General features: G+C 54.5%; 1 protein-coding gene across 3 annotated transcripts in view; it reads right to left on the reverse strand.

The window, feature by feature from the left end:
- The window catches only part of LRRC8A (leucine rich repeat containing 8 VRAC subunit A), a 31,605-nt gene that overhangs the window by 17,779 nt on the left and 1,561 nt on the right, over window positions 1–12,265 (reverse strand). For all 3 annotated transcript variants that reach the window (XM_037147504.2, XM_053667811.1, XM_053667812.1), the window contains exon 2: window positions 10,084–10,189. The gene's annotated coding sequence lies outside the window, so the exon portion shown is untranslated. The remainder of the gene's footprint in view (window positions 1–10,083; window positions 10,190–12,265) is intronic.

The raw sequence follows: 12,265 nt of genomic DNA on the forward strand, positions 1-12,265 counted from the left end.
AAGTTTTCCACTTGTTGCTCTTCCCCTTCCCTTTCTGGTACCCCTATAACTCAGATGTTGGAATGTTTCAAGATGTCCTGGAGGTTCCTAAGCCTCTCCTCATTTTTTGGAATTCTTGTTTCTTCATTCTTTTGTTTGGTTGTTTCTTTCTTCCTTCTGGTCTACTCCAGTGATTTGAGTCCCAGTTTCCTTCCCATCACTATTGGTTTCCTGTGCATTTTCCTTCATTTCACTTAGTGTAGCCTTCATTTTTTCATCTAATTTGAGACCAAAATCAACCAGTTCTGTGAGCATCCGGATCACCAGTGTTTTGTTTTGTTTTTTAAAGATTTATTTATTTATTTATTTATTTATTTATTTATCTTTAGAGGGGAAGGGAAGGAGAGAGGGAGAGAAACATCAATGTATGGTTGCCTTTCATGCATCCCCTGCTGGGAACTGGCCTTCAGGGAGCTGGCCTGCAACCCCAGTATGTGCCCTGACTGGGAATCGAACCTCGATTGTCTGGTTCCCAGGCCCGCGCTCAATCCACTGAGCTACACCAGCCAGGGCTCGGATCACCAGTGTTTTGAACTGTGCATCCCATAGGCTGGCTATCTTTTGGTCGCTTAAAATATTGGCTCTAGCCCTGGCTGGTGTAGCTCAGTGGATTGAGCACAAGCCTGTGAACCAAAGGACTGCGGTTCGACTCCCAGTCAGGGCACGTGCCTGGGTTGCAGGCCAGTTCCTAGCAGGGGCCAGTTCCTAGCAGGGGATGCATGAGAAGCAACTATACATGGATATTTCTCTCTCTCCTTCCCTTCCCTTCTAAAGATAAATAAATTAAATTTTAAAAAAAGTAATGGCTCTGGGGCTTTGATTTGTTCTTCCGTCTGAGCCTCTTTTTTTTTTTTTTTTGGTTTGGTTGCACCTGTTACCTTGTGAGGGGAGGAGCCTTAGGTGTTCACCAGGGCAGGGCAACCCATGTCCCTGGGTTGTGATGCTGTATGTGGGGGTGGGGTCAGAGAGGGGCAATGGCGTTTATTCTGCTCTCGGATTTCAGTCCCCTCTGCTGCTTCCCACAAGCAAATTCGGCCCTTCTGGTGCTGGTTCCTGGGTGTGTGGGCTTGTGTACATTCTAGAACCCTGTGGGTCTCTCTGACAAACTCTCCTGTGAGGCTGGGAGCCTCTCCTGGCACCTCAACCCCCAAAAGCTTTTCAATCAGTGCTTTTAGGCTTTATTTCCTGGTGCTGGGGCCCTGGGTTGCGCGGTCTGTCTCACTGCCAGTTTTTTGCCTGGTTTATCAGCACGCAAATGTGTGTCCGCAGTCAGCCGGCTGCCTTGCGTGCCTCAGTGGGTCTGCTTGTTGCCTCCCTACGCCCGGGGTCTGCCAGCCACCGATTTTTCCTGCCACGCGAGACCCCTCTCCACCGGCTGTCGACTCCACCCCTCTTACCAGTCTGGATGAATGGTTGTCGGACTTCTGTATGGTTCAATTTTCTGGCTGTTCTGGTTGGGGTTTTTTTTTGTTTCTAAATTTTTGTTGTCCTTAATTTTGGTTGTGCGAGGAGGCACAGTGTGTCCACCTACGCCTCCATCTTGCCCGGAAGTCCTGTATGAAGTAATTCTTAATCTCATTACTACTCAGGGAAGGTAAAGTAAAACAATCAGATGCCATTTCACTCCCCTGCCATTGGCAACAATGCTGAATTCCTAGGAACGGGTCAGGGTGCACACACCCTACAATCCAGCAGTTTCTCTGAGTCACTTCACACACACACACACACACACACACACACACACACACGAAGCCATGGGCAGGGACACTCACTGAAGAGTCATTCCTGGCAGCAAAAATTCAGTTAAATGTCATAGAGGGGGAGGGATGAACTGCTCTAATCATACAATGACAGAAGATAAACTGCTCTAATCATACAATGAAAGAAGACAGCAAAGACAGCGGATGAACTACAGGTACATGGACAGACCTCGAAAACGATGCTGAACTATATATACCCTGGCCGCGTGGCTCAGTTGGTGAGAGTACCATCCCCATACACCAAGGCTGCAGGTTTGATACCCAGTCAGGGCACATACAATGACTGCATAAATAAGCGGAATAACAAATCCACGTTTCTTTCTCTCATGCAAATCAGTAAATTAAAAAGCAAAACAAAACAAAAAAACCCCAGCCCTGGCTTGTGTGGCTCAGTGGACTGAGTGCTGGCTGATGAACCAAAGGGTCACCAGTTTGATTCCCAGTTGCAACACATGCCTGGGTTGCAAGCCAGGTCCCAGGTGAGGGCCAAGGAAAGGCAACCATATATCGACGTTTCTCCCTCTCACTTCCTTCCCCTCTCTAAAATAAATAAAATCTTTTTTAAAATGTCGAGTTAAAAACAAATATAGAGTGATACACTGATTATGTAAGTGTTTCTATAACACATACAAGAGGGGATTCAATAATGAGGATTATCGCTTGGAGGGCGGGCCCCTTGACAAGGTTCAGGCTTCCCCTGCTGGGTGGGTGTCCCAGGAACCCGTGGGTGTCAGTGTGCCAGCTGGCGTTGTTGTGGGAGGCTGTGTCCTGCTCCAGTGAATTTTTCTTTGAAGATTCTTTCAACACATTTGCCCGTTTCACAGCCTGTTTCACAGCGGGTGATTTACGAGCGCACCTGCCCACACCAGGCTGCATGTGCAGCAGCTTTTGACCAAAAACATCACGACCCCCGTGCCCACCCTGTTCTTGCTCTCAAGCGACTTTTTTCTGTTTCCTTGGATATAAAAAGGCCTCAAAGGGAAACATTTCACGAATGTGAAAATGGTGAAATAGAAAACGGCAGGAGCCCTAAAAGGCATCAAAATCTACAAGTTCAAAAACTGTTTTGAGCAGTGGAAAAAATGTCTCAATAGGTGTACTGTATCTGGTGGAGAGGATTTTGAAGGTGAATGAAGTTTATATACATAAGAATAAATACACAATTTTTTATAAATAAATTCCAGGTTTTTTGGTCCCCTTCATATATGCACGTGTGTGCAAGTATAAAAACATGCATGGAGGACCCAGAATCAAGGCGGTAATTTCACTTTGTGGGGGTTGAAAGCAAATGGGATTGAAAAAACAGACTTCATTGTGCTGAAATAATTTGAGAGAAAATCTGAAGCAATTACTGCAAAAACCAAGGTTTGACAAAGCGAAGTCCTGGATACCAAGATATTTGCTTGGTTTTGTACTTTTCTGTGTGTTTAAACTATCTCATACAAAGTGTACCAGAACAGTCATCCTGGCTGGCCCTCTGGTCCCCACACCTGCCAGGCTCAGCTGGAGACAGCGGTGCCTGGACCCGGCTGCCCGGGCAGCAGGTTCGGCTCCTCCTTCCGACTGGCCTGCTACTCACTGGCACAGCAGCACCGTGGTCTCTGAGGATCCACAGGTGCAGTGTCACCCCTTCCCGATCCTGCCCCGCTCCCAGGGAGATGTGGAAGTGGGTAGGGTGCTGCCTGACCCTTCCCACGGTGCTGCTCACACAGGTGGGGAGAAGCGGGCCCAGAATCCTGCAGGGCTGGAGCATCCCTGTTCCTGGGGGCCGGACAAGCAACCCAGAGGCCCGATCCTCCCCTTGGTGGCAGACAGATCTCAGAGGGTGCCAAGGGCACAAGCTTTGGAGTTGGGGAGACACAGATTCAAATTCAGCTCTACCGTGAAATAATTCCATGGCCCCAGGCGAATTATTTAGCTCAAGCCCCTCTTTTTGCAACTTTAAAATAAGAATAATGTTGCCCTGGCCGAGTGACTCAGCTGGTTGGATTGTGTTCCGTACACCTGAAGGTTGCGGGTTCAATCCCTAATCAGGGCACATGCCTGGGTTGCGGGTTCTATACCTGGTCGGGGTACGTACAGGAGGCAACTGACCAACACTTTTCTCTCACATCAGTATTTGTCTCTCTCTCTCTAAAATTGGGTGAGGAAAGGAGAACGTGACCGACCTCAGAGATCTGTATGCACTGACCCAAAAGATGTCCAAGTGATAACAAAGTAATAAAGTGGTAAAAAGGAAATGTTGATGAGAACAAAGATTTATGATCAGTGAAAGAAGCCAGTCACCAAAGGACAAATGCTGTCCAATTCCACTGTCACGAGGGCTCCAGAGTCGCAGAGACAGAGAGTGGAACTGGGGTGCAGGGGAGCTGGTGTCCAGCGGGGACAGAGCTGCAGCCGGGGAGACGGACGGAGTTCTGGAGGCGGGAGGGTGATGGCTGTGCGATGCGAACGTGACGACGGTTAAGAGGGTAAATGTCATGATTCACACACACACATACGTGTACGGTGTGTGTGCTTCTTAAATCCCGACCCCAGGACACGTTGTTCTCCCACTGGCCGTAGAGGGAGGAAGGAACAGAGGGCGAGACACATCGACGGGCAGCCTTCCTCACGCACCCCGACCGGGGTTTGAACCCGTGATCTAGGTATGTGCCCTGACCGGGAGTCCAACCTGCAGCCCCCAGGGCGTGGGACGACGCTCCAACCAACTGACGCACCCAGCCAGGGCATATGCTACGCGTGTTTTACCGCAAAAAAATAAAATTAGGAAAAAGCGTTAAAACCCCATTCTTGTCTTAAAAATTATATCAGTAACAGACTTACTACTGTATGCATAGAAAAGCCTAGAAACTATACACAGAACTATATGGAGCTAAATTTAGAGGGTGGTCTACATTATACATTCTTCTATTATTTAAGTTCGGCCCGTTCATACGCCGGAAAACTGCTCGGGGAAAACGCCGCAGGGCTCCCTCACTGTGCGGTTTCTGAGGACCGTCGGAGCCTACAGGAAGCGCCTGCCGTCCACTACGTCGGAAGACGGCCAGCCCACTCCCGCCCGCCCTGCCGGGCAGCAAGGCGCTACGGAGGGAAGTGGTGGCTCAGGGCGGGTGAGCTCAGACCCACGGCTTTTCCTCTCTGCGCCTCGGTTTCTTCAGCTGTCAAAGGGGAGTATTATAGTAGCCATCTCAGAGGCTTCCTGTGAGAACTAAAAAGGAGACTATGTGTGTGGTGTCAGCCTGGTCCGGCACAGAGGAAGGCATGCCACGGTCACAGCCCAGGTGCCACGGCACAGGACCCTCCCGGAATTCAGGGGGGCGTCACTCAGGTGAGGGCCGAGCCGAAAGCACAAACTGCTACAGCCCAGACCAGACACCCAGGGGCCCCCAGCATCTCCAGGACTCACAGAGCCATGAACTTCTGGCGCCCCTCCTGGCTCAGGACTCCCGGAGAGGATGGGGGTGGAGAGCTGGCATTCCGCCCCCACGGGTTTCAAGCCTGGTCCCCGTAGCTGACTTTCTCCCGAAGCTTCTTACAAAGAAATGACACGCTGCCTGCCTAGTCCCGGAGGAAGACACCCAACAAGCTCCAGCCCCACCGCAGCCTACAGAGATTTGGCTGCCACACCTGAGCCGTGGTGGCAGGCGAGGTGGTGGGTAAACAGGGCATAGAGAGCCTTTTGTTGAAGCCCAAAAAGAGAGGCTGGGAAGCCTTCCCAGGCAGGAGGGAAGGGGATTGGCTGGCATCCCTCCTGTACCACAGTTAGAATGGCTGTCCCTCCAACACTCTCCCAGGAAAGGGGGCAGGGACATTCCAGCAAGGCCCCGGGAAGACACTGGGTCGCTGGCCTTGTCCCAGGGGACTCTGAGCCTGTGAATCTGTTCCTTGGTCAGCACCCCCAGGCTTCCTTTGGTCCCAGAGCTGGGAGGGAGAGGATATGACCAGATAGGCTGAGCCGCACGGTGCACACAGCCCTGCCCCAGTGCAGGGCACGGCCCTCCAGGCCCCCACACCCAGCTGGGATGAGTCAGCGGCTGGGGGCACTGCCCGGCCTGGCACTCTTCCCTCCGAGGGCACACCCTCACTTCCCAGGGAAAGGAAAAGGGGAGGCGGTCTGGGCCAGAGTGGGGAGGGGAATGCAGTTCAGTTCCAAACAGCTCTCACATTTGGGAGGGGCCTCCCGAACAGGCTTGTCTTCCTACAGACGTGTAAGGGCGGGGCCTGCCTTTGAGGTAAAGGGTGACAGGTAAGGGACGCCCGCCTTGGACTGGCCCCACCATGAGCCCAGCACACAGAAGCAGGAGGCCAGCCTGGAGGTGAGGGCTTCCCCTTACCCCTCCAGGCTGGTGTTAGAGCAGCCGGTTACTATCACTGCACCCGGCCCTTCCTGCGCCTCAGTCCCCAATCTCCAAGCAAAGCACTAAGATGGCTCCGGTGTGTGACCTCAGGAAAGTCACTTCGTCTCCCGGGGCTCTGGTTTCCTCATCTGTAAAATGGGCTGATGGGTCCATTCCTCGCGGGGTGGCGAGGAGGACTAAAGGAGGCAGGCCACAGAAACTCTTGGCCCAGTGCCTACCACACAGTGAGATTCCGCAACATTGGCTCCTGTTATTATTGTGGTAAGTTTCATCAGTCCCTTTAAGGGTCCGAAGTCTGAGGCCCACAGAAGTTAAGTGACCTGCCCAGGGCCACAGAGTGAGATGGTGGGAAAGCCCACGCCAGGTCTGACCTTCCGTTGTGCCAATCTGCCTCAAGGGCAAGTTGGTCTCCTGGCCTAGCCAGGCTCCCAGGCCCTGGAGATGCTTCCTGGGATAAGGGCCCCTTCTCCTGCAAATAAACGTCTCTGCCGGGAACCCTAGCAGGCCACGGGCAGACGCTGCTGGGTCTCTCAGGTACAGCTCTATGGAAACCTTAGAAGGAAGCCCAGCTCTAGATTTAGGCCCAGAAGCCAGGTGTTGGGTCTGGGCCTGGGGGCAGAGGCCTGAGAGATAGGTTCTGAGCCGCTATAAATGCCAGCACTGCCTTCCGGACAGATTCTAAAATGTGGGCAGGAACACCCAAGGTGGCTGAGATCTCTGGGGAATGGGACTGCGGGGGCCCAGCCACAGGTGAGATGCCAGCGGCCTGCTCTCTGGGCTAGAGGGGTGGCTGTCCCGGGGCACCAGCTGGGAGACGCGAGGACAGGATTCCCATGAGGCCCCGCCCCTGGTCACACCAACTCCGTCAGAGGGCCGGAGTCTGGCAGGGTTGCCTCTGAGAACGTCCAGGTGGCACGTGAGAGCTGTGGAATTTTACAGCCACTTTTACTCTGGTGCAACGTTACTCCAGGCACGAGGCACTGCAGGTGTCTACTCGGTGGTAAGGTTTTAAGCCCTCAAGAGATGCTTAAACGTAGAACTTGTTACAAATGCAGCAGAAACGCATCGGGGGAGACAGCAAGGGATGTCGTGACTGGGAATAAAAGCTGTTCTAGAAACCTGAACCCCATGTATCCTTGAGGAAAGGTTAAATGCGCCCGCCACACCCCCAACTACTGGGAGGTCACTAAAACCCCCGGTACCTAGGGGAACTCAGCTGGCTTCTACAGCAAGGGTGTCAGTTCTGGTGGCAGAGAGACTCCGTCACCAGAGGTGGGGACCAGAGCTGAAAGAGTCACCCCGGCCAGTGCTTCCTGGTGTGGCCTGCAGACCACCGGCTTCACAACGGCCCGGGGAGTCTTCAAAGTGCAGAGTCCTGGGCCCAGCCCCAGACGCCCACTACGCATCTGCAGTGGTGGGCTCAGGAAAAACCGCATTTCCAACAGGCCCCCAGGTGATTCTGAAGCACCCCCAAGCCCCAGCACCTAGAGAAAAAGAAAAGTGGAAGGTGGGGAGAAAGCACAGGCTGCCAAGGCAAAGAGAACCGGGTTTGAATCCTGACTTTTCCACTAGGACGAGTTTGGGCAAGAGCCCTCGTCCCTCCGAGTCTTGGCCTGCTGGCCTGTGAAACCACCTTGCACAGGTGGTCGTAGCAGGTAAGGTAGCCAATGCAGGTAATGACCTAGCACAGTGCCTAGCACTCAGCCCACGGCCCCTGAGGATGACCACTGGACCCGAAGGCCCTGCTGCTAGAAGGAGGGAGCCGGCAGGGAGGCCAACTCCGGGGGCTCTGCCAGGAGCGTGTCCAGAAGGACAGAGACTCTGGGGGAAGAACGAGGGGGAGAGACAGGGAGAGGGAGAGGGTCAGGCCAGGGAGCCCGAGAGCCCCGCCGGGTGAGGGACACTTCTCGGGCACAGACCTCACCCCCAGCGCCATCCTGCCAAACCACTCTCCCATTTCCACAAAATCAGGCTGCCAGGCAGGAGACCCTGAGACCCACCCTGAGGTCATCTGTGTCCCAACAAAGCATCTTTGGACCCAGGCCACAGGGTGGCCCCTCCACCTTCTCGCCTGCCTGCCCACCCTTGAGACTACAATCCAAAGGAAGCACTGCAAGGGAACGAGGACGGAGTTTTCTGCAAGGGACCACCAGGGTAAACCGAGTCAGGGCCAGACTCAGGCACATGTAACAACTCGCGGGTGTCGCCTCAACCTCCCAACTGTCCCCTGCCCCAGGCAGACAGGGAGGCCAAAACCTGGAGGCCAAACCCCCCGGGCCGGCCGCGCCATTCCCTCCACGCTGTCCCTGGCACGGAGGAGGAATTCTGATCCCAGATAAGTAGGACCTGCTGCTTCCTGCTCATCACAGGCCGGAGACTTCAGCTGAGGCCTCCCCTCTCTCTGCGGGACAGAGTTCCTCAGAGCCGACAGGAAACTCCTGCAGGGCAGGGCCCAGAGTTGCTACCCTTGTCCCAATAAACAGGAGAGTCAACGAAATCACACGCCAGGCACTTCCCACCCCCTCTGCTGCTGCAAAAGCCCCAACTCACTGCTCCAAACCCCTATGGTGAGGGAAGGGAGCACTGAGGGGGAGAACCAGAGTGCAGACATTCCGCCGGGAACGCACACTCAGACCCCCCCCTGCCTGGGAGGTCCAGGAGTGACCACCAATGAAGTGAGAGTGAGCTGAGGCCGGCAGCTGTACCGACTTGCTTTTGGACCAAGGAGCAAACAGTAACAATATGTGAGGAAGAATACACCCCACCCCACTCACATCCCTGGAGAAGGGGGTCACAGGGGACTTTCACTTTCTACGGGACGTTAAAACCAAAACATTATACAAACATAACAAACATGCAAGTGTGTTGGTAATTACAAAAAAATAGTAAGGTTACTATTTCTTTTAAAATCCAAGCTAGGAGGGGCCAGGCCTTCCTTAACAAAAAGCTGAGGTGGGAGGTGAAGGCAGGGAGGCCTAGGGCACAAAGCAAAGGACCTTGGCCCAGGATTCCAGGCTCAGGTCCCGGTCCCATGTCCCGGCCTTCCTTCCTTATGAGTTTGGGTAAACTGCTTCCTCCCCTCAGCCTCAGCCTCAGCCTCCACATCGGTAAACGGGAGGAAGGCCATGGCCTGAGCTTCCCCAAATGATCAAACGGGATCATTGATGAGGTATGTTCCCCAAATTACAGAGCTGCTATGATTAGGGCCGACTACGGGGACAGGACTCAGCCAGTGCCCCTCCCCGCACCAACACGGGGGATGAGGTGCTGATGTTACCCCCTTTGGGTGACAAGGAAACCGAGGCTCACAGAGGTGCAGTGACCGATCCACAGTCACTCACAGGGCACGAGAGAACAAAGTGCTGGTCCTCACCAGTGCACCTCCTGCCTCTGGGGACTGTTTCCCAAAGTGTAGGCTGACAAACCCCATCCCCGAAGAGGCCCGTCCACGTGGGCCAGGAAGTGCAGAGACTCGACTCGCTAGTCCCCTCAGAGGCGCATCATTCTCACTGCGAGGCACTCAAGGCCCCGAGAAGTCCTGCGGCAAGGAAAAGGAGCTGCCGCTTCCCACTGGGGACACGGGTGATCCAGGAAACACACCTGGGAAATGTGGCCACGAGACAGCATCGGCCACGACCCAGCCTGGCAGATCTGGGCTGAAGGAGGAAAAGCAGAGGGTGGCAATGGACGTAACATTGGCATTGGAAGAGCACGGCAACCAGATGCTACTCAGCTGGCCACCGAGTTGGGAGGAGCAGGAAGAATTCTGTCTTCTGCCACCTCTGCCCTAGATGCCCTGGGCCTACGGGCAGAAGAGCAAGGACTGCAGAGACGGCGGAGACACTGCCCTTTGCTCCCCAGCGGGGGAAGGCACCTGGGCAGAGGCCGTGGCTGGCCTGGAGGGAGCGGGACCCGGTCCTTACCCCGGGGACGGCTCTGCTATCTGCGTGCTGGCTGCCGGTGCTGAGGCTGGCCCGCTTCTGTCTGGGCAGGGTCCTGGCATTTCTTTCGTTCCATGAAGCTGCCTCCCTACGAGGAAGCAAGAGCTGCTGTCAGCAGGGATGTGAGTGACAATCAGAGCTACCTGCTGCGCTGCCAGCATTTTCTGAGTGCCTGCTTGGTGCCAGGCCCTCAGCTGGGTTCTGGGGTGACAACAGAGAATCAGGCAGTCTCCTGGGGAGATGCCAAGTCAACAGTTACAACTGGCTCTTGAGAGCCCAGGGCTCCGCTGCGGGGCACCCAGAAGCCATCGGACCAGGGAAGAAACACTAGACCCACACTGCTGGCCGGGGTCAGAGAAGACTCCCTAGAAAAGGTGTTACCTGAGTCGGCTGCTGAGGAAGAGTAGGAGTTGAAGAAAGAGCATTCCAGGCGGGGAGGGAAAAACACATGTTTGCGTGGAGGGGGGAAAAACGTGGCATCTAGAGAATGCTGCGTGATTCAACCTGGCTAGATCCAGGGCTGGAGGTGGGCTGTGCGTGGAGGGAGATGAGCTATTGTGGGGTGAGCCAGATCCAGGCAGAGACAGATCCTCAGCCCAGACACATAACTCTGACTCTAACACAAACCCCAACCATCATCTCTTAGTCAAGAAGCATTTGGTGAGCATCTACTACCTGCCAGCACCCTGCTCAGAAATACCCACAAGAGTGAGCAAGACAGGTTAGTCGAGTGGGGACAGAAGTGTACGCAGGCTCTAACAAGGGTATGGGGAGCATCTAAATCAGCCAGGAGCTGGGGGCACGGCCCAGCCACCAGGGAAGGTCAAAGGATGAAGAGGAGTTAGCAGGAAGGAGGGGGAGGAGGGGAGGTGTGGAGTACAGGCAGACAGAAGAACTTGAAAGACTCCAGGAGGGCTCATGGAGGCTTTCAACCATTTATACCACAAGCATCATCGCGCCTGCTCGGCGCTCGGCCCTGCCCTGAAAGGAAGGAAGCAGCAGACGCTCTCCAGCCTCACGGGGAGACAGCAACCCAGGAATTCCACACAGGGTGATGGCAACTGGGCAGAAAAGCACCTGGAGCTGTGAGGCCACAGGGGCCATCTAAGCCGTCCCCTACCCTGCCCCTGCCCTCCTCTGCGAGGACGGGGACACCCACTAGTCAGTTCCGTCACTTGCCTGTGGCAGATCCAGGACCAGAACTCTAGCCTCTGGACTCCTAGTTAGTGACTCTTCTCTCCTTCCTCTTCTAGGAAACACACAGTGACCAACCCCTACATATTCACCCGGAGCTGATGCCTCTCTTCTTGGGGCTGCCTCTATAATATTTCTACTATTAAGCTATACAATGTCTTCCTGTCTATCTCTCCTCCCAGACTGCAGCTCAGGAGGCCAGGAACTGTGTTCTCCCAGCACCATTCCTGAACCCGGCCAGGAACTTACTAAAGGAGGCCGAGTGAATAAATGAATGAGTCGGGGATGGAGAGAGTGTGCTGAGCTCTAGGGTTCCACATCCATCCCACCCAACCCCTCATGAGGTCTTAGACTACTTGCCTGTGCCTCAGTGTCCCCATGTAAAAACCTGGAATCATCTCCACTCTCAGGAGTCAGGAATCAGGCCGATTCCTTCCCTCCTACCGGCAAAGGCCAGGCCAGGCCAGGCCAGGCCAGAAGCAACCAATGTCCAGCCACAACCCTGACTTCTGACCTACTGGGGTAGCCCTCACGAGCCCCTCCATGCAGCAAGGCCACACCAAGTCTGCAAAGGAAACCGTTTCCTCCTGGGCGTGCCCAAGAAATGGAGTACAAAAGCAACTGGTTGAGTTCTGGCGGGGCCCCTGCTTATGTCCCATAGTCCCTGGAAGGCAGAGCAGCACTAGAACCAAATCCAGAGTCTTTGCAACTGGGAAGACAGGGCGGCAGAGGCCATGTTATCCATGCCCTAGCACTTCTCCAAAGCCAGTCCCCCAGTGTAAGGCATCTGCCCTTGCCCCTCCCTGGTGAGCCAGAGGAAGACTTGACCTTCACGAAGGCAACGCCAATGTGAATGAGCCATGGGCACTGCCCAGTCCCTCTGAACTAACTCCCAGTCCTCCATCTTCTTCACAGGAAGCATCACCAACAGCAGACCTCCCCGTTCTGCCTCCAGTCTGTCTGCTCCAGA

The sequence above is a fragment of the Artibeus jamaicensis genome, unplaced genomic scaffold (assembly GCF_021234435.1).
Source record: "Artibeus jamaicensis isolate MK-2021 breed Jamaican fruit bat unplaced genomic scaffold, CSHL_Jam_final contig_471, whole genome shotgun sequence".
NCBI classification, from domain to species: domain Eukaryota; kingdom Metazoa; phylum Chordata; class Mammalia; order Chiroptera; family Phyllostomidae; genus Artibeus; species Artibeus jamaicensis.